Below are 17,337 nucleotides of genomic sequence, written 5' to 3'. Positions count from 1 at the left end.
TTGTAGAGCGTGCTAGTCACCCGCGAGGGTCTCAAGATACTGAGGGGGGGCGGGGGAGCTGCTACTGCTTGAACAGCCATGTTTTGAGGCGTTTCCTGAAGGTCAGCAAGTCCTGGGTCTGTCATAGGTGGACGGGGAGGGTGTTCCAGGTCTTGACGGCGAGGTGGGAGAATGAGCTGTCGCCAGCTGTAGTTCGGTGAATGTGAGGAACGGTGGCAAGGGCGGGGTTGGCGGAGCGGAGTTGACGGTTATACGAGTATAGAAGGTGAGTTGTTCATTGAGGTAAGCAGGGCTGGTGTTGTGGAGTGCTTTGTGGGTGTGGGTGAGGAGCTTGAAGGTGATCCTCTTGTTGACGTGGAGCCAATGTAGGTCTCTCAGGTGGGCTGAGATGTGGTTGCGGCATGGGATGTCGAGGATGAGGTGTGCGGAGGCGTTCTGTATATGTTGCAGTGTTTTCTGGATCTTGGCCGTGGTTCCAGCGTAGAGAGGGTTGCCGTAGTCCAGGTTGCTGCTGACAAGGGCCTGGGTGACTGTCATTCTGGTTTCAGTGGTGATCCACCTGAAGATCTTGCGGAGCATGCGGAGGGTGTTGAAGCAGGAAGATGAGACGGCATTGACTTGCTGGGTTATTGTGAGCTATGAGTCTAGGATGAATCCTAGGTTGTGTGCGTGGTTGGTGGGCAACGGTGCAGTTCCTAGAGTGGTCAGCTACCAGGAGTCGTCCCAGGCGGAGGAGTTGGAGCCGAGGTTGAGGATCTCTGTTTTGTCTGAGTTCAGTTTCAGGCGGCTGCTCTCCATCACGTTGGTGATGGCCTTCATTCCGTCATGGAGGTTGGTTTTGGTGGTGGCGGGGTCTTTGGTGAGTGGGAGGATCAGCTGTGTGTCATCGGCGTAAGAGACGATGTTGAGGTTGTGTGATCGGACGATGTTGGCGAGCGGTGCCATGTAGACTTTGAAAAGGATTGGGCTGAGGGAGGATCCTTGGGGAATGCCGCAGATGGTCTGGGTGGCTTCAGAAAGGAAGGGAGGGAGGTGGAATCTCTGGGTTCTGCCGGAGAGGAAGGAAGTAATCCAGTCCGAGGCTTTGTGGTGGATCTCTGCATCGTGGAGGCGTGTGCATAGGGTGTGGTGGCAGACGGTGTCGAAGGCAGCCGAGAGGTCGAGGAGGATAAGGGCCGCAGTTTCGCCTCTGTCTAGCATGGTCCTGATGTCGTGGGTGGCGGCGATGAGGGTGGTCTTGGTGCTGTGGTTGCTACGGAAACTGGATTGAGATGTGTCCAGAATGTTGTTGTCTTCAAGGAAGCGGTTGTGGTGCTATGGTATGCATTAATAAGGCAGGCGTTCTTAGGTTTTCACAATATGTCCCATATGATTCTACCAGCCACTGCTCTGTCCATATGCTGCCATAATTTATCAGATTCTCTAATGGACCATTCAGATGACTCTCAACTGTGCTGCCCAGTAATAGGATATGAAGTCCGGTAGGGCCGGGCCCCTAAGCTCTTTAGGGAGGGTCAGAAGTTTATATGACAGGCGAGCTCTGCGCCCCTGCCATACGAAGTTTATTATGAGAGCGTGAAGGGTGGAAAAGAAGTCTCTTTAAGGTATTTTGATGACATTGGAATGTGTGAACTGCAGGCTGAACATAAATCTCTGCAAGCACACTCTTAACCCACTGGGCCCTCTTCACAGATTTGAAATTCGTGAACTACGGGTTACTCACAGGTCTGTAGAGTAGGCACATTAATTCAGAGAGCTGTCTTCATTTCAGGCATCATTAATATATGCAGTAATGTGGCATGTGCCCACTGACTCCAGGCACCAAAACCCATGGGGGAGAGAGCTGGCTCTCCAAGGGAACTCAAAAACCAGAATATTTTACACTTATCCCCTAAAGAGAAATGCTATTGAGGTTAAATCTGGGATTGCTCTTTGCATTCTCGCACTCACCTCAGCTGCCAGGTGTGGTAACAAATACTTTGTGATTTAGACAGATTGGTGGCGGCCACGTTTTATCCAAGTTTGGCACTCAATCGCAACCTGACAGCAAGAGTGAATGAGAGAGGGATGCTGGACGTCTTCTTATTTTTTGCCAAATAAAATCAACTTTCTTGTTCTTTTTCATTGCAGTTACACTAGCGATATATAAATTAGCATTGGCAAAGCCAATAGGTTTCACCTACGCGAGAGCAATTGACTTTACCAATGTCTTTTACCCATGTTGTACAGCAGTGTGCAATGGAGTAGAGTGGAATGGCACAATGTAGAGTGGAGTACAGTGGCTTAGAGTGCAGTGGAGTAGAGTGCAGGGGAATAGAGTAAAGTTGTGCAGAGTAGAGTAGGTTGTCATAGAGTAAAGTGGCAAAGAGTAGAGTGGCAAAGAGTGCGGTGACGTAGAGTGAAGTGGCATAGAGTGGTGCAGAGAAGAGTAGAGTGGTGTAGAGTTCAGTTGGGTAGAGTAGAGTGGCGTAGCGTAGATTGCAGTGGTGTAGAGTAGAGTGGCTTATAATAGAGTGGTACAGAGTAGAGTGGTGTAAAATGCAGGGTTGTAAAGTGGTGCAAAGTGCAGTGGCATAGATTGCAGTGGCGTAGAGTGAAGTGGCATAGAGTGGTGCAGAGAAGAGTAGAGTGGTGTAGAATGCAGTGACCTAGAGTAAAGTGTTGAGGAGCAGAGGGCAGTTTTGTAGATTAGAGTAGTGCAGTGTAGAGTAGTGAGGCGAACAATACAGGACATTGAGTAGAGTGGCGTAGAGTTAGAGTGTTGTACAGTGCACTGGCATTGAATAGAGTGCAGTGGTGTAGAAAACTGGAATAGAGCAGAGTGCAGTGGTGTGGAGTACAGGGCAGGGATGAGAGGGAAAAGAGGCAGCATGGAAAGGTAGGTCGGAGGTAATAGAAACTACGTGGACGGGGATACAGGGACACGGACTGAAAACCCAAGCACTCATATGAGCAGTAGTGTAACAAAATGTGAGGGGGGGCCTGCAAGATAAGCTGAAGGGGCCCCCACACTCACATCAGTAGGGGCTGAGGTGGCCCCTTCCAGTACGGGCAAGCCTGGCGGCCCACCCCGCACTGCGGGAGCTGCAGGGGCCTCTGTTACGCCCCTGAAATGGAGTACTTGAACCCCCAAAAAAGTAGCTCCAAAAACATGAGCAGGGGATGGATACAACTTCTTGGTCCAAGGGAGGGGGAACGCAAGAAGAGCATATGGCCCACGCATGCCAAGACAAGCAGGAGCGAGCCAAGTGAGAGCGACGCAGAGGATAACAAATGGTAAACTATGGCTGGGCTGTAAACCAACTGAATGTAAACAAAAGTCTTGCACAGACAGTACATGAGATGTCTAGGCCAAACCTAAAAAGCGCATTAGTGCCATATAAAATTTGTATTTTGCACAACATTTTTTTTACTAATCCATCTCCATGGGTAAACAAAAAGAAAACAATGCTTGCCTTCTTTTGTAGACGTGGGCATCTGTGTTGGGGCGTTCCTGCAAAATGATGTACAGCGCTTATTCATTTTTTTACATTATTTTCAGCCGTGCTTCTACAAGTCATTGTCAAAGCAGGCAGGTCTCAGAGACAAGACCTATTGGCTTTGCCAGCGCTTGTTGAAATGTGTGGTTTCTAGTCACTTGTTTGAGACTGAATTTGCCCCTACACATACCCAAAGGAGATACACAAGTAACCCAGAGGTGTCCAGTGTATGTAAGGGCTAGTGAGATCTTTGCCAGGTTTACAGGTAACCGCTGGATATGTAAATGAGTTTCATTTAGATTAATTGCATATATCCTATCTGGAAACCCTGAAAATCTGGCATGGAGTTTGCCAAGCACTGAGCGCACATGCGGAGGGGGGGTGAGAAGTGCCACGCCCAGCGCACACATGGGATCTGCAGGGTGATTTGTGTCGCAGAGGACGTTCTTTACAGGACAGTGGTATGTGGTAGAACTGGTTTTGATTGTTTATGCTCCAGTTACTGTGAAATAAGTGTAAGTTATCCATGCACAGCTCTGTGCTGCTATTGCTTAAGGGCAGATGCCTGTGTTATAATAATGGTAGCTGGGATGTACGTGGACCGACTCTGTAAACCAAGTGCTTCGAGGCGCTGTATCGTCAGCGAAGAATCGTAGCAAAGGTGAGTTCTTTGTGTGTTTTCTCTGAAAACGCAGTGGTCTCCCTCGGGCCGAGAGTAAACAGGACACCCTGCCTTATTCCATTACATGGAACCCTGGACTGCAAATCATCTACCTGCAGAGTCTGCATGATCTTGGGGGCAGGGGGGCAGAGCAGGTTTTACTCGACACACTTTGCTATGTCTGGCATATGAGGTGGGCTCTTAAGGTGAGTCCTGGGGTTGAGTTTTATTTTATTATTGTTGTAAAGCGCTGGGGTTATCGTTGAATGCTTCAAAGCACTGGTTGAGCAAGGGAGGGGGGAAGAGGAAACAACAGGCGGAGCCCTTGTACTTATTTTTGGCAGGATGCTTGACAGAAGAGGTGGGCCTTAAGTTGTTTACACAAATTATCCAAGGTCTGCTTCGAGGCCGAGAGGCAAAGGGAGCGAGTTGTCGAGGGAGGCGCTTGAGAGCGCCGAGACGCCCTCCCGAGCCGTGCGTCTAGTCGGGAGCAGAGTGAGGCGCTTGGTGGGACAGATTCGCCGCATCTGGCGACGGACACTCAGCCTGCTGCATGCTGACCCCTTGGAGGCGGCGGGCGCGTGCTTCGGGGGGGCCCAGGTAGAATGAAGGGCAGTTAATGGCACCTTCCATGGGTCAGTTCTCCGGAGAGGGGTTGGGGTGGGCAGGTGTGGCCGGGTGACATCACGCGTGGAAGGGGTCACTGGGGCGAGGGGTTCCAGTCATCCATATAACCAGGGGCCAAGTCCAGTCTCAACGGTCAGTGCTTGGTAGTTTACAGGTGTGAGACTTGGGCCGGGGCTGGTTTTCCCTGCTGGTTATTTGTGCCCCTAGCCATGGTGGAGTGCCCTCTACTGAGCCACGTGCAGCTCCTTTCCATCTACAGGGGCAAGAAGGAGGACGTCCGTCTATGTGGCTCAGGGGTAGTTCGCTGCCAGGAGAGTAGCTGCCATTCGTGCAGCAGGTGGAGTGGCGCCAGGGCCCAGTGAACTGGGGGGGGTGGCGGGGGGGCGACCGAAACCTATTTATTACTGTTTCTCACAATTTAAACAGCGGCCAAAGGGGCTATTCCCTTCCTTACAGTAGCGCCCATGACACACTAGCTCGGCCAGTTAGCTACTACCCTAAAACGGCGAAGGGAGAGGGTGTCAGTGTGTGTCAGCTGTGCAGAACGTGCACACTTACATCCTTACCTAGTCTCCAGTGTTACCGTTGCTGTGTGATGCAATTAGTTTGCTCCTCGCATTTGTAAGCTGATGAACAAAGAAGCTATTAAACAACAACCTCCCTGACTGTAGGCTTGGTGTCAGAAATGTTTCTTAAAGCGTGCGGCATTACTCAATCGTTGTGGGTCACGGAATCAGGCTCTGGTGAATTACTGCCTGTCTGGTGCCTCTGAATGTATCCAGACTCACCCGTGAACTTTATTCCTTCAGCCTCGCACATGGCCACATACCTTGGACTCCAAGATTACATTGCTTTTACATTGTACAACGTTTCAGTTCGTACCACCGACGAGGCGCACTTGCGGACGGGTAGCGCTATACTCTGCGGGTGTCCTGTGCTAAGAAGTCTGTGTGTGCCTGACATGTGGCTTCTGTGGGCAGTGTTTTGATGACCAGAGTTTGGCCCTTCTCGTGATTTGTCACTGCACTTAGTTGTGAGGCTGTAGGGATAAAGGGTGAGGGTAGGACACATACGCACCAATGCTAGTGAATTGATGGGTAAAGGGTGTGTGAGTGCATTGGTGACCTACGAGGGAAGTGTTTTCATGATCTGTTTGTACGGTAAAGCAAGATCAGCCTATGTCACAGCAAGCATGAGCCTGCGCCTACACAAGTGTTATAGATAAATAGTCATGCAAGTGTGCACATACCTACTGAGGGGTATGCACTGCATACCCCTCGGGCCTTTACACAAGTATGTAAGGGGAACCCAGGCATATGCACTGGAGTGGATACTCCTGGGTGTCCTTACATACTTATGTAAGGGCACCCAGGGTGTGCCACTGCTTACTTCTCAGTGCCGTTACTTTGGTATGTACAGACACCGAGAGGTATGCACTGGAATGGATACCCCTCAGTGCCCTTAGATTCTTGTATGAGATTGACAAAGGGTATGTAGTGCAGTGCATACTCCTCAGTGCCCTTGCATAAGTATGTAAGGGCACCCAGAGGTATACACTGCGCTGTAGTGCACTGCATACCCCTCGGTGCCACTAAACAAGTATGTTAGGACACCCAAAGGTATGCACTGGAGTTGATACCCCTAGATGCCCTTACATACTGATGTAAGGGCACCCAGGGCTATGCACCGCACTGCAGTGCTCTGCATACTCCTTGATGCCCTTACATAAGTATGTAAGGGCACCGAAGAGTATGCACTGGAGGGGATACCCCCCCAGTGCCCTTACATTGCACATTGACTCCAGAGTGACTTCGGAACTGGTGCCGCTCTCCGACCGGAACCGTGATCCCCACTAAGTGCAACGACTGCGATCTGCAACACAGGCCCCCCGCTGCCGCAGAGCCTCCAAAGTCCTGCCCCAGCGTGAGTCCCGAGTGCCATGTTCCTGAAGTCTGGGACACTCAACTCCGCAGCACCTGTGGCCCTGTGAGGTGATCGCAACATGTGAAGTTGACGCCTCGCATCTTAACCTACTGGATTCATCAACCCCGCCAGGTGGTAAGGAACCGACTCCACATCACCTCCCCAACAACCATAAGGAAACAGTGCCTCACCTCCCCTACCTAGCAGTAAGGAACTGAAACCTCACTTCCCTGGTGGCAGTAAGAAACCAACGCCGCACCGGCTCCAGCAACGCCTCACCTCCCCGACTCCGTGCAACATCTTTGTTTCCTCATAGTTTTCCAAGGTACTGTACCAGGGGTCCGTGCGACTCTGTAACTGGCCCACACTCCCTCGTGAGTGGTGTCGGACTGATGGGAACGACTCCACCCAGACACCATGATAGTCTCAGTTGGAGCTATTGTGTTTCTAAGTGCTTTCATAGGATTTAATCTTTGAAAATGAAGATCTTTATATGTGTATGTTGGAATTTGTCAGAAAAATATTGGCTATTTTTCTAAACTGGTGTGTAGTACTTTTGTGTTGTTTTCACTGTCTTACTGTGTGTTAGTACAAATACATTACACATTGCCTCTGAGATACGTCTGACTACTTGAGATACACTACCAAGGTACTGAGCAGGGGTTATCATAGCTGTGTGACTCCCTTACCCTGACTAGATTGAGGGTCCCTACTTGGACAGGATGCAAACCACTGCCAACTAGAGACCCCGTATCAAACAGCACTGTACTGTAGGGCTCTCCATACCCTTCGGTGCCATTACATATGTATGTGAGGGCACGAGGAGTATGTACTGGAGTGTAGTGCATTACAGTGCAGTGCATACCCTTCAGTGCCCTTGCATAAGTATGTAAGGGCACTGAGGTGTATGCAGTGCACTACAGTATCAATATCAGTTTTTAGTGTGTTAAGTTTAAAGTGATTGCTAAGCATCCATCAGTCCATAGGTCAGAGATATTGTCCTAATCCTAATGTGTTTACATCATTTTGTGTGTTAAGAGTGTTGAGTGGCTTATACCCCTTTGTCGTGGCTTCTAATGGCTGTGGGTTTGGTGTCTTGTTGACTATAAAGTTCTATCATCTTTGCTTTAGCCTCAAAGGGCTTAAAAATAGATTTACGCCGTTCTAGAGGCAAAGAAGTCTTTGCAGTTGTGGATACTGCGTTATAGAATTCTGTGAGGATCCTGTGGTGTTCAATTGTGGGTATCTGGCCGCGCAGATCCTTATTACAGAGAGGAGCCTTTTTTCTTTCTTGGTGGAGGCTTTATAGATGCAATTGAGTCTTTGGGGATAGGTTTAGTGGTTCTGGGTTTTTTCCACTGGCTTTGAAGTGTATCCATATTTGGCCTGTCTTCTGTATTCCATCATTGGCCTACATATGTTTTGAAGCCCAGAGGTGTGAGAAGGAGAGGACATGAGTTGGAAAGTGTATAGTCAAGAGGAGGTACAAGAGGGGAGTTGGGTATGGTGGAAATGGAAAGTGCTACACAGTTGTACACAGCTGTTTGGAAGGAGAGTAGAGCTATGGGTTGGGAGGAGAAACTGAGAGATGGGGAGAGGGAGACAGGAGCGGAGGCTCATAGAAGCTGAGGGGTGTGGGGGGTGAAGGAATAGAGCTGGTGGATGGTGGGGGCAGAGAGGTAGGATACGTTAGAAGTAGAGAGGGCCCAAGTGGTACACGGTTGTTTGATAGGGAGAGGTAGGCTAAGGAGGGTTGTTAAAGATTGACAGGTGGGAAGGGGGCGAGAGGAAGGTTAGAAGAAGTTAAAGTGAGAAGGAGGTGCACGTGGGGAGAGTTCGGGACCATGTTTTTCTAATTATTTTTGTCGGTGTGCGTCATTACAGTGTTTGTATGCACAATCTTCTACTTATTGTGAGCAACTGAGGCACAATACAAAACACTGTGTGAGTGAGTGTGCTGCCTGTGGCATTACTGCCCTCTGAGAACAGTGCAGGAAAGCATAGTACCTTCGATAATTCTTCAATAAACACAAGGATCTTAACAAATAAACATGCCAGTACGAGATATAGTGCCACAAAGCATGCACTTAAGTTACTGTGCCAGTGCATCAATTACACGGTATAGAATGACTTCCACAGCCTGTAGCAAAGAATCCCTGCGTGTACCGAGCCGGAAGGAGGCACATTCCCACCATTTGCTTTCTATCACAATGTTCTTCACTATCTCACACATCGGTGTATCTAGAGTGTGTTGTCAGATCAGTGACTGATAATTGTGTCAGTACAGGGCGCATGCTGACTGCCCGGCAGAAGATCGGAGGACTCTGGCTAAAGAGGAGAGATGCACTACAGCTTGCCCCTTCCCTCTATGTGCATATACCTCCAGATTGTAGGCCCCTCTTCTCACGAGCCCTCGACACGCGTCCCTTTGGGAAGCCTCTTCCTGAGTGGGTACTCAGCATATAATGTAGGCGTGGCCTTGGCATCTACAGGGCTGGACCGGAAACCAAAATCACCCCTGCAAAAAAAAACAAAAAAAAACTATAGCGCACTGCACCCCGCAGGAGGCAATGGCTAGGATGGGGCTCTAAGCAGCAGGTTTTGTCTGGTACTGAGTACCTGCACTTCTTTAATTTGACAGGGAGAGTACCTGCACTTTTCAGCTCTGCTGCAATACATTTAATGGGAGAGTACCGGCACTTTAGAGGACCAAACATGTACTCTGAATAGTGAGTACCTGCACTTCTATTTTTCCATTTAAAGCACTGGCTAAAAGGCCCTTTGGGATGGGGAAAGCAGCCCATCCAGCTCTAAAGACAGGCTTCTAGGCGTAATCCTTGGCCCTTGATTGATACTGCACCTGATCTGAGTAAACCTGTTTTTTTTATTTTTTATTTTTTTTTCTCTCTCCCTATCCACATTACCTTCCTCAGACTCACAGTTACGTATTCTGTCACTCTTTTTTTGCTTTCTGATTCATCATTAACACCTATACGCTCTTAACTCACTTGTTTCTGTTTGGCTACTCTTTCATATAAACACATTTTCATGCGCTCATTCTTGCTAAAACTCTCGAAAAATGAACGTGCTGAGGTAGTGTGGCCAGTCAGGGCTAAGAACAGGTAGAAATGTTTCATTACAGCGTAGTTACACTGCACAGTAAAGTCGGAACCTGTACCCCGGGCTAGCTAAAAATAGCTTTCAGATGGATAAGTAAAGAAGGATGTTAATGGTTTGCAAGTGTATGTTCGAAGTTCATGATGTCCAAAGTATGAACAACCATAATTAATTTGGCATTTGAACAATTGTTTGGCAAAATAAATCACCAAAGTGCACGTGGGAATGTTTTCAAGTGAGGATGGCAAGAACAAGGGGCAACAGTTCTGTGCTGAGACCAATAAAACGAGGTCACTCTACCTTCTAACCTAAAATCTGCTGGCAGTTTCTCCTTTGAATTTATGCACAGGTGTTCTGGGGTCAACGTGACACAAACGAAACTTTAATTCGGTAACAAGTTAGGCAATCCGGCACATTAACAGGAAGAGTCGAGCCTCAGCTGAGCAATGGGTCTAAATTGGTCTGCGGACTTGAGAGCCAAACCTGGGTCTGGTCATTCAGAAGATGAATGTGTCCACTTCAGTAATCTGGGTTATGCCATCATTATCAAAGTTTCAAAACCTGGGGGACACATAGGCCCATATTTATACTTTTTTAGCACCGCATTTGCTTCATTTTTTGATGCAAAAGCGGAGCAATTTACAAAATCCAACTGTATTTTTTAAGTTTGTGCCGCTTTTGCATCAAAAAATGCCGCAAATGCGGCGCTCTAAAAGTATAAATCAGGCCCGCAGTCTTTCATCCTTCTGAAGTTGATAAAATTAGGCCCATTGATCACCAATATGCCTCTTTGAGTGAACATGCACTTTCCAAATATCCATGTTGTTATGACCTGAGACACTGAAATCACTGGCATGTAACAATGCTACATGTCATGTGAAATTATGATAAAGGCTTTAACTTTACTGTCTGTGAATGCAGCCTTGCAGGTGTAAATGACAGAGGTGACTGGGGAGACTGGAGGGGCGTAGAACCGCACTACAGTCCCCGAAGACTAGAAATTGGGAGGGGCCTTAGGGAGTGGTGGGTGGACCCTAAAAAGGAAACAGGACAGGGCTCAGGATTCTCTGGTCATTTTCAGGTGGGATCTCCAAGCCCACTAAGGCCCATATTTATACTTTTTTTGCGCCACATTTGCGTCACTTTCTGACACAAAAGCAGCGCAAACGTACAAAATAAAATTATATTTTGTAAGTCTGTGCCATTTTTTTGTAAAAAAATGACGCAAATGCGGCGCAAAAAAAGTATAAATATGGGCCTAAACGTATGTACCATTTTGGGTTCTTGTGTTTGGTCTTGTTATATATGGTACACTGCACAGGCTATATTCGGAAATAAAGATCAGATACTCTGTAAGCCGCCATATGATTCTGTGCGATCGTAGTCACACGATAGTGAGACAGCTGTACCAACACTACTAATAAAAAGATTTTAAAAAAATACTTTACTGTTTCAATTATTGCCTTATGTTGTATCACAACTATTGGACTTTTTCCCCTCTGCAGGGTTACCCCCAAACATTTTGCCTTCACCCCTCCTCTTTTCTGAACCTGTTTCGGTTGGCCTTTAGGGCTCCTTGCACTTTACCACTGATAACTAGTGCTAAAGTGCTTGTGATCTCCCCCTGAAACATGGTAAAATTCACTTACACCGGATTGTTACATTTAATTTATTTGTAAGTCTTTTGGATATGGTGCCACAGATACTCAGGGTCTGTAAATTAAATGCTACTAGTGGACAGTAGCACTCATTGTGCACCCACTATAAGCAGCCTTTTAAAACATGCCTCAGACCTGCAATGCAGCCAGTGAACAGTTTTAAACTGCAGGTTGGACCTGGCAAAATAAACCTTTTGCCATACCTTAATCTCCACTTTTAATATATTTATGGCACACCTAGGATAGGCCCTAAATAGCCCACAGGGTAGGCTGCATAGTATTTAAAAACTTGGACATGTACATTAATGTTCTATATGTCCTGGTAGTGGAAACCCCCTATGTTTGTTTTTCATTACTGTGAAGTTTACCACTCCCATAGTATAACCTTGGGTTACCTTATTACATTTAAGAAGTGCTACCTTTTTGATTGGGAACAGATAAAAATAGCATGTTTGGACTTAACTGAATTGTAATTTAAAATCCCCTTTAATGGTAAAGTAGGACTGTAGAATACAATTTTGAAAATCCCAGTTTGAGAAAGTTGGCATTTTTCTGCTGTAAGCTTTCTGAGGCCTTCCAAGAGTTTCCAGTTGCACAGGCCTTTTAATTGTTCCCCCATCAGGAATGCATATTGGACACAGGCAGTAAAGAGTAGGACCTGGGTGTACCAAGGAGAGGTTCATCCTGCCAAGATAGTAGGGGAAAAGCAGTTCCCTGCTACACTTACATTTCAAAAGCTCACTCATAAATAACCTGACACCATTCTATTGTTACCCCAAATCAACTGGAGCCGGGGTACGGAGGAAGGAAATTCCACAACCAATTGTGGGTGGAAAACTCTAGACATTTCTTCTGCTTCAATGCTGACACCAGGTATAAAAATAGGACCATCAGACCCAATCTTCAGTACGCTCCTGGACCTGTGGGAGAATGCAAAAGGATGGCCTTGTACTGCAGAGGACTACCCTGCTGCTTGAGGCCTGCCTTTTTTCTTAGAGGACTGCCCTGCTGCTTGAGGCCTGCCTTTTTTCTTAGAGGACTGCCTACCTGCTACCAGAGGACTGCCCTGTTGCTTGAGGCCTGCCTTATTCTTTAGAGGACTTCCCTGTTGCTTGAGGCCTGACTTGCTGTTTAAAGGAGAAATGGCCATCTCATTGAACCAAAGACTATCAGAGCGATTCCAAAGGTCAGTTGGCTGTCCTCCTGTTCGGAGCTGCAGGGACACAACATGCTCCAGAGGCCTCCCTCCAACTGCCCAGCTGACCAGCTGCAACCAGCCCTGCCTAGACCTGCAATTGGACCCGCCTGGGCCCTACTGGCTTCTACTGGAGAGAGCTCCTAATCACCAAGCAGTGCCTCCCCTGGACCCTTGGCCGGCATCAGTTGAGCTCCTTTGAAATCCCCAAGTTTTGAACTCTGTGAACCAGACTTTAAGAAGGTAACTTTTTCAGTGGGACTTAATCCTGTATCTGGCCCCACTCTATCTGTCGGCCTCAACTTCTGACTTTGTCCTGGTTAAGCGTGACCAGATACCCACAGTTAGCTCTTTCTGCTTCTTGGTGCTATTTTTACTTAACTCTTTAAAATTGCATATCTCCGGTTCTACTGATTTGATTTTTGTCATTTTGGTCTCATTCTATTTACTAAATTATATTCAGTTGCCTTGAGACCCTCACAGGCGATTTGCCGCGCTTTATAGATCCTCATTCAATCATTTGTTTGTTTTAAATAGGTGTGGTACTTTTCTTGTGTTTTGTTTTCACTTTATTTTTATTTGTGTGCTGAGTAAATACTTAACCAAGTACCTCTAAGTTAGGCCTAACTGCTTTTGTGCCAAGCTACCAGAGGGTTCAGCACAGAATAATTTTGTTTCTTATATGGTCCACCCTGACAAGGATTGTGGTTGCTGCTTGAGAAAGTTTTCTCCCCCCTCAACCAATAATCCCATTTCTTACAACCACACAGGACATGCATGAAAAGTAATGGTTTGGCATGCACTCCTCATGCCTGTGGATAATGATTCCATTAGTGACACAAATCAGTTTGCCATGTGTGCTGTATGTAAATAAGATAGTATTAGATATGGAGTAACATTATGGCCTTTAAACTGTTTACAAGTGAGGATTTTGTATAGAACACACCCTGAACGGAGTCACCAGAAGGTGCTCTCAGATATTACATTCATGAAATATGAGTCACAGATAGGTGAAATGATTTCCCTAGGATCACACAATCAGAGTATATGAGCATGACAGAATTTGAGCCCAAGTTTTTTTTTATCTCATCAGTCACGGATATCTCCTTCTCCCTTACCTTTTAAAACTCAAGCACCTCCCCTTGGATTTAATTATTTCAGGATTTTAACTATCAAAGTGTGCTTAATAAATATCCATGTTTTAAGTTAAATCAATCTGACACGAGCAGTCTTTTAAAAAAGTAGAGAGAAAATGTGTGGAGGAGTGCGATGATGTCAGTGCTTTTGACATAACAAACAAAACGATTTCAGGCAGGCTCCGCGTACCAGTGAACAGTTACCCCGATTAGTTAAACAGAGGTCTGTTGCCCCCACCCAGTTTGCTTTCATGTTGTAATCTGTCAATGAGAGACGTGCCAAGTGGACGAGCAGACTTTCATGAACTTTTCTGTTTTCACACTTTAAAAAGCATGCAAGCAGCACAGCTCTTATCCTGGGCAGGGTCGGATTAGTAGGGTAAGGGAAGCCACAGTGAAAGTCATTGGAGCATCCGACCAAGTGCTAGCAATATGAGAGTAGCATTTGTAAAAACACCAAAGATTGATTTATAAGTCTGCTGGGTATTTTATGTGCTTTTAATACCTGCCACATACCTTCTCTAAAGAGCCGTCCTGCTGGTCAGTAGAAGGACTCTTTAATGCGTGCAGAGTGGTTACTGCTTGAGAGGCGCGCTCTGGAGAGGGAGACCTGGCTGAGGGTTGGTGGAAGCCCAAAGCTGGGGTAAGGTAGAAGTGAAGGGGGTCGGAATGGGGCTCAGCTACCTGTGAGGTACGGCCGCGGAGGAGAGGCGGGGTCCTAAACATTGACGGATGGGAAGGGAGAGGATAGGCGAGGCCATAAATGTTGAGAGGAGGAGGAGGAGGCAGGAGAGGAAAGTCATGGTTAGTGAACTGAGACAGGGTTGAAAAGGGCAACAGGGTGTCTGCGAAGAGGGAGTAAAACGTAGCCAGGTGGGATATGGTAGGCCCTAGGATTGAAGGGGGAAAGTCAGGTTGTTATTGCGGGGTGTGTATCAGCTCCAGAAGGTGGATGAGATTTGAGGTGAAAAGGAGTGTATAAGGGGTGTATGGAGTCCAAGGTAATTATAATGTCTGGGTTAGTAGAAAGAAAGAGGGGAGAGTCTTCCTGAGTTGTGGTGTCTCATGTGGGTTGGCGGAGTCAGGTTGAAGGACTGTGGGAGGTGTCAGCATGATGAGGAAGAGGTTACAAAGTAGATCTGTCAATAAAATGTCTAAGGAAACTAGTTTGTTGTGATGAGGTGCATACATTTCATAGGGGAAGGGACATTGTATGGGTGATCTGAGGGTTTGAGATGAGGAGAACAAAGTCATTCCAAAGAAACACTTAAAAACTAAGGGCCAGATGTATCATCACGGCCCATTGCGATTCGGTAATAGCGATTTTTAAGAAATCGCTATTACCGACTCGCAAAGGGCCATGTATCACATTTGCGAATCGGTAATAGCGATTTCTTAAAAATCACAAATGCTATTACCGAATCGCAAATTGCGATACCGGCCCCATTCGCAGCTATGGGCCTGTTGGCCCATAGCTGCAAATTTTTTGCATTTCCAAAATTGCGATTTCTGAACCAGATATCGCAATTTTGGAAATGCAAAAGGCCAAGGTGCTGGGGGCCTAAGGCCCTCTCTCCTGCACCCCAATTTTTTTTTTTTTAACATGTAAGGTACACACATGCCAAAAGGGCATGTGTGCTTTACATGTTCAATTTAAAAATGCAGTTTTACTGCATTTTTTAATTTTGCACCAGGTTACCACCTGGTTGCAGATCGTGGTATTTTGCATGTGCAAAAGGCCATTCTGCGAAAAATCGCAATTTGTGTTTTTTTGCAGCATTGCCTTGCGACCTGGATTTTGCGAATCGCAAATTGCGATTCACAAAATCCAGGTCGCAACGCAAAAAATCACAATTTTAGCGATTTCTACTTTGTGGTCTGCGAATGCCTTTCATGCATTGCAGACCACTATTTTGTACTCACAAACGGCCGTTTTTACCGTTTGCGAGTGCAAAATATTTTCATACATCTGGCCCTAAGGCTCATATTTATACTTTTTTTGTGCTGCATTTGCGTCACTTTTTGACACAAAAGTGGTGCAAACTTACAAAATACAATTATATTTTGTTAGTTTGCGCCAAACAATGACGCAAATGCGGCACAAAAAAAGTATAAATATGGGCCTACGTCTCTGGTGCCGTTGACTGGATCCTTCAGAGGCGGCTTCAACAACCACTAGGAAGTTAACAGTCTGTTGATCACCCTGTATTACTTAGGCGTAATCCTCAGATAAATGCTGTTTTCTCAAGACCCCAGGAGATCTGGTAAGCAATGGGTACCCTAGGAGTAACACAGGTGTAGTTCCAGGAAGAAGTCTCCAACACCACCAATAGATCTAAATGAACTGTGGCATTACCTAAGAGTTACAGCAACGGCCCTGCGTATGATTACACTACTTACCAAGCCAACAGGAGAGTAAAGAAACTGTGGTGTCCGCTAGGAGGGACATGGGTGCAACACCAGGAAGACGCAGCTTCACACAAAACCACCAGGAGACTTTGATTTTATCCAAGTGGAACTCCCCGGAAGATGTAGCAATGTGTTGCTCCTGAATATTTCAGTTTAAGAATAAATTATACTAGTCAGACCCCCAGGTTTTGTGGTTTGTTTTGGCAAAGTTTTTGCCCTCACAATAAAAAAATGTTGGAGCCCAAAAAAAGCAGAATTTGCTGCATTTTTGCAACAGGCACTAAACATGCCTTTCACAAAAATAGTGGCCCAGATGTGGGGCCAGTAAATCAGCACGGCACAGAGCAGGGAGGACAAATGTTTGGTGCCAAAGAGAGAGCAGATTTAAATTTTAAAGTTGCACTCTCTCTCTCACCACCCTGCCATCCTCCTTTCCTGCATCAAATACATGGCGCTGGAGGGAGATGCTAATTTAGCCCCCTCCGCTCGTGCCAATTGTACGTGATCGGTGCACCCTGGGTAGTTGAGTAGTTAACTAGGGGTGGGGATGAGCACAGGTAAGTGCTACAGTGAGGCTTGGGGGTGTAGGGACCAAAGCCTGCCAAAGGAGGCAGAGACAGTAACATACCTATTAAGTCCTGGTCCCCTGCAGTCTTTTGTTTTGCTTTATTATAGGCAGAGAGAGTAGGAAAACTCCTCTCTCCAGTGAAGTCTCCTTTTACTCGTCTAGCGTGGCTGTGCAGAGCCAATAAAATGAGGTTTAAAGTTAAAGCAAGGGTTTATTTAAGATTTTGAAGGGACTTTTGTAAAAATCGCTGCATTTTTACAAAAGTCCAGATTTCGCAATTTTATTTGCAAATCGCAAAATTGCAAAAACCTGGAGGGTCTCACTAATGCCTTCGCTCTGCAAAGAAATGAAGATATCAACATTTTTAGACAAAATTATAGGCTTCTACTGGACCTTTGAACAGTTGCTCTGTTGCTTTTAGGCCTTCTTTCAGAATGATTACACTCTGTGCTCTCCTTCCTGCCTTTGGTGGTGGCAGTCAGACACTTCTCTCCAGCAAATTCTGCTCTCCTCTTACATATATTAACAAATATTTAGAGACAGCAGCTACAAGCCTTTTGCCTC

The 17,337-nt window shown here is 46.6% G+C and overlaps 1 protein-coding gene across 3 annotated transcripts in view; it reads left to right on the top strand.

Annotated features, from left to right (window-relative positions):
* The window catches only part of RDH5 (retinol dehydrogenase 5), a 104,328-nt gene that overhangs the window by 66,139 nt on the left and 20,852 nt on the right, over nt 1–17,337 (top strand). The window contains exon 1 of one of the 3 annotated variants that reach the window (XM_069230630.1): nt 4,018–4,140. The exons of the other annotated variants lie outside the window; for them this stretch is intronic. The gene's annotated coding sequence lies outside the window, so the exon portion shown is untranslated. Of the gene's footprint in view, nt 1–4,017; nt 4,141–17,337 lie in introns of those variants that run through there. 3 annotated transcript variants of the gene reach the window in all.

Source organism: Pleurodeles waltl, chromosome 4_2 (genome assembly GCF_031143425.1).
Source record: "Pleurodeles waltl isolate 20211129_DDA chromosome 4_2, aPleWal1.hap1.20221129, whole genome shotgun sequence".
Classification (NCBI taxonomy): domain Eukaryota; kingdom Metazoa; phylum Chordata; class Amphibia; order Caudata; family Salamandridae; genus Pleurodeles; species Pleurodeles waltl.
The sequence above is the reverse complement of the archived record's forward strand: the minus strand, read 5'-3'. Positions and strand labels throughout refer to the sequence as shown.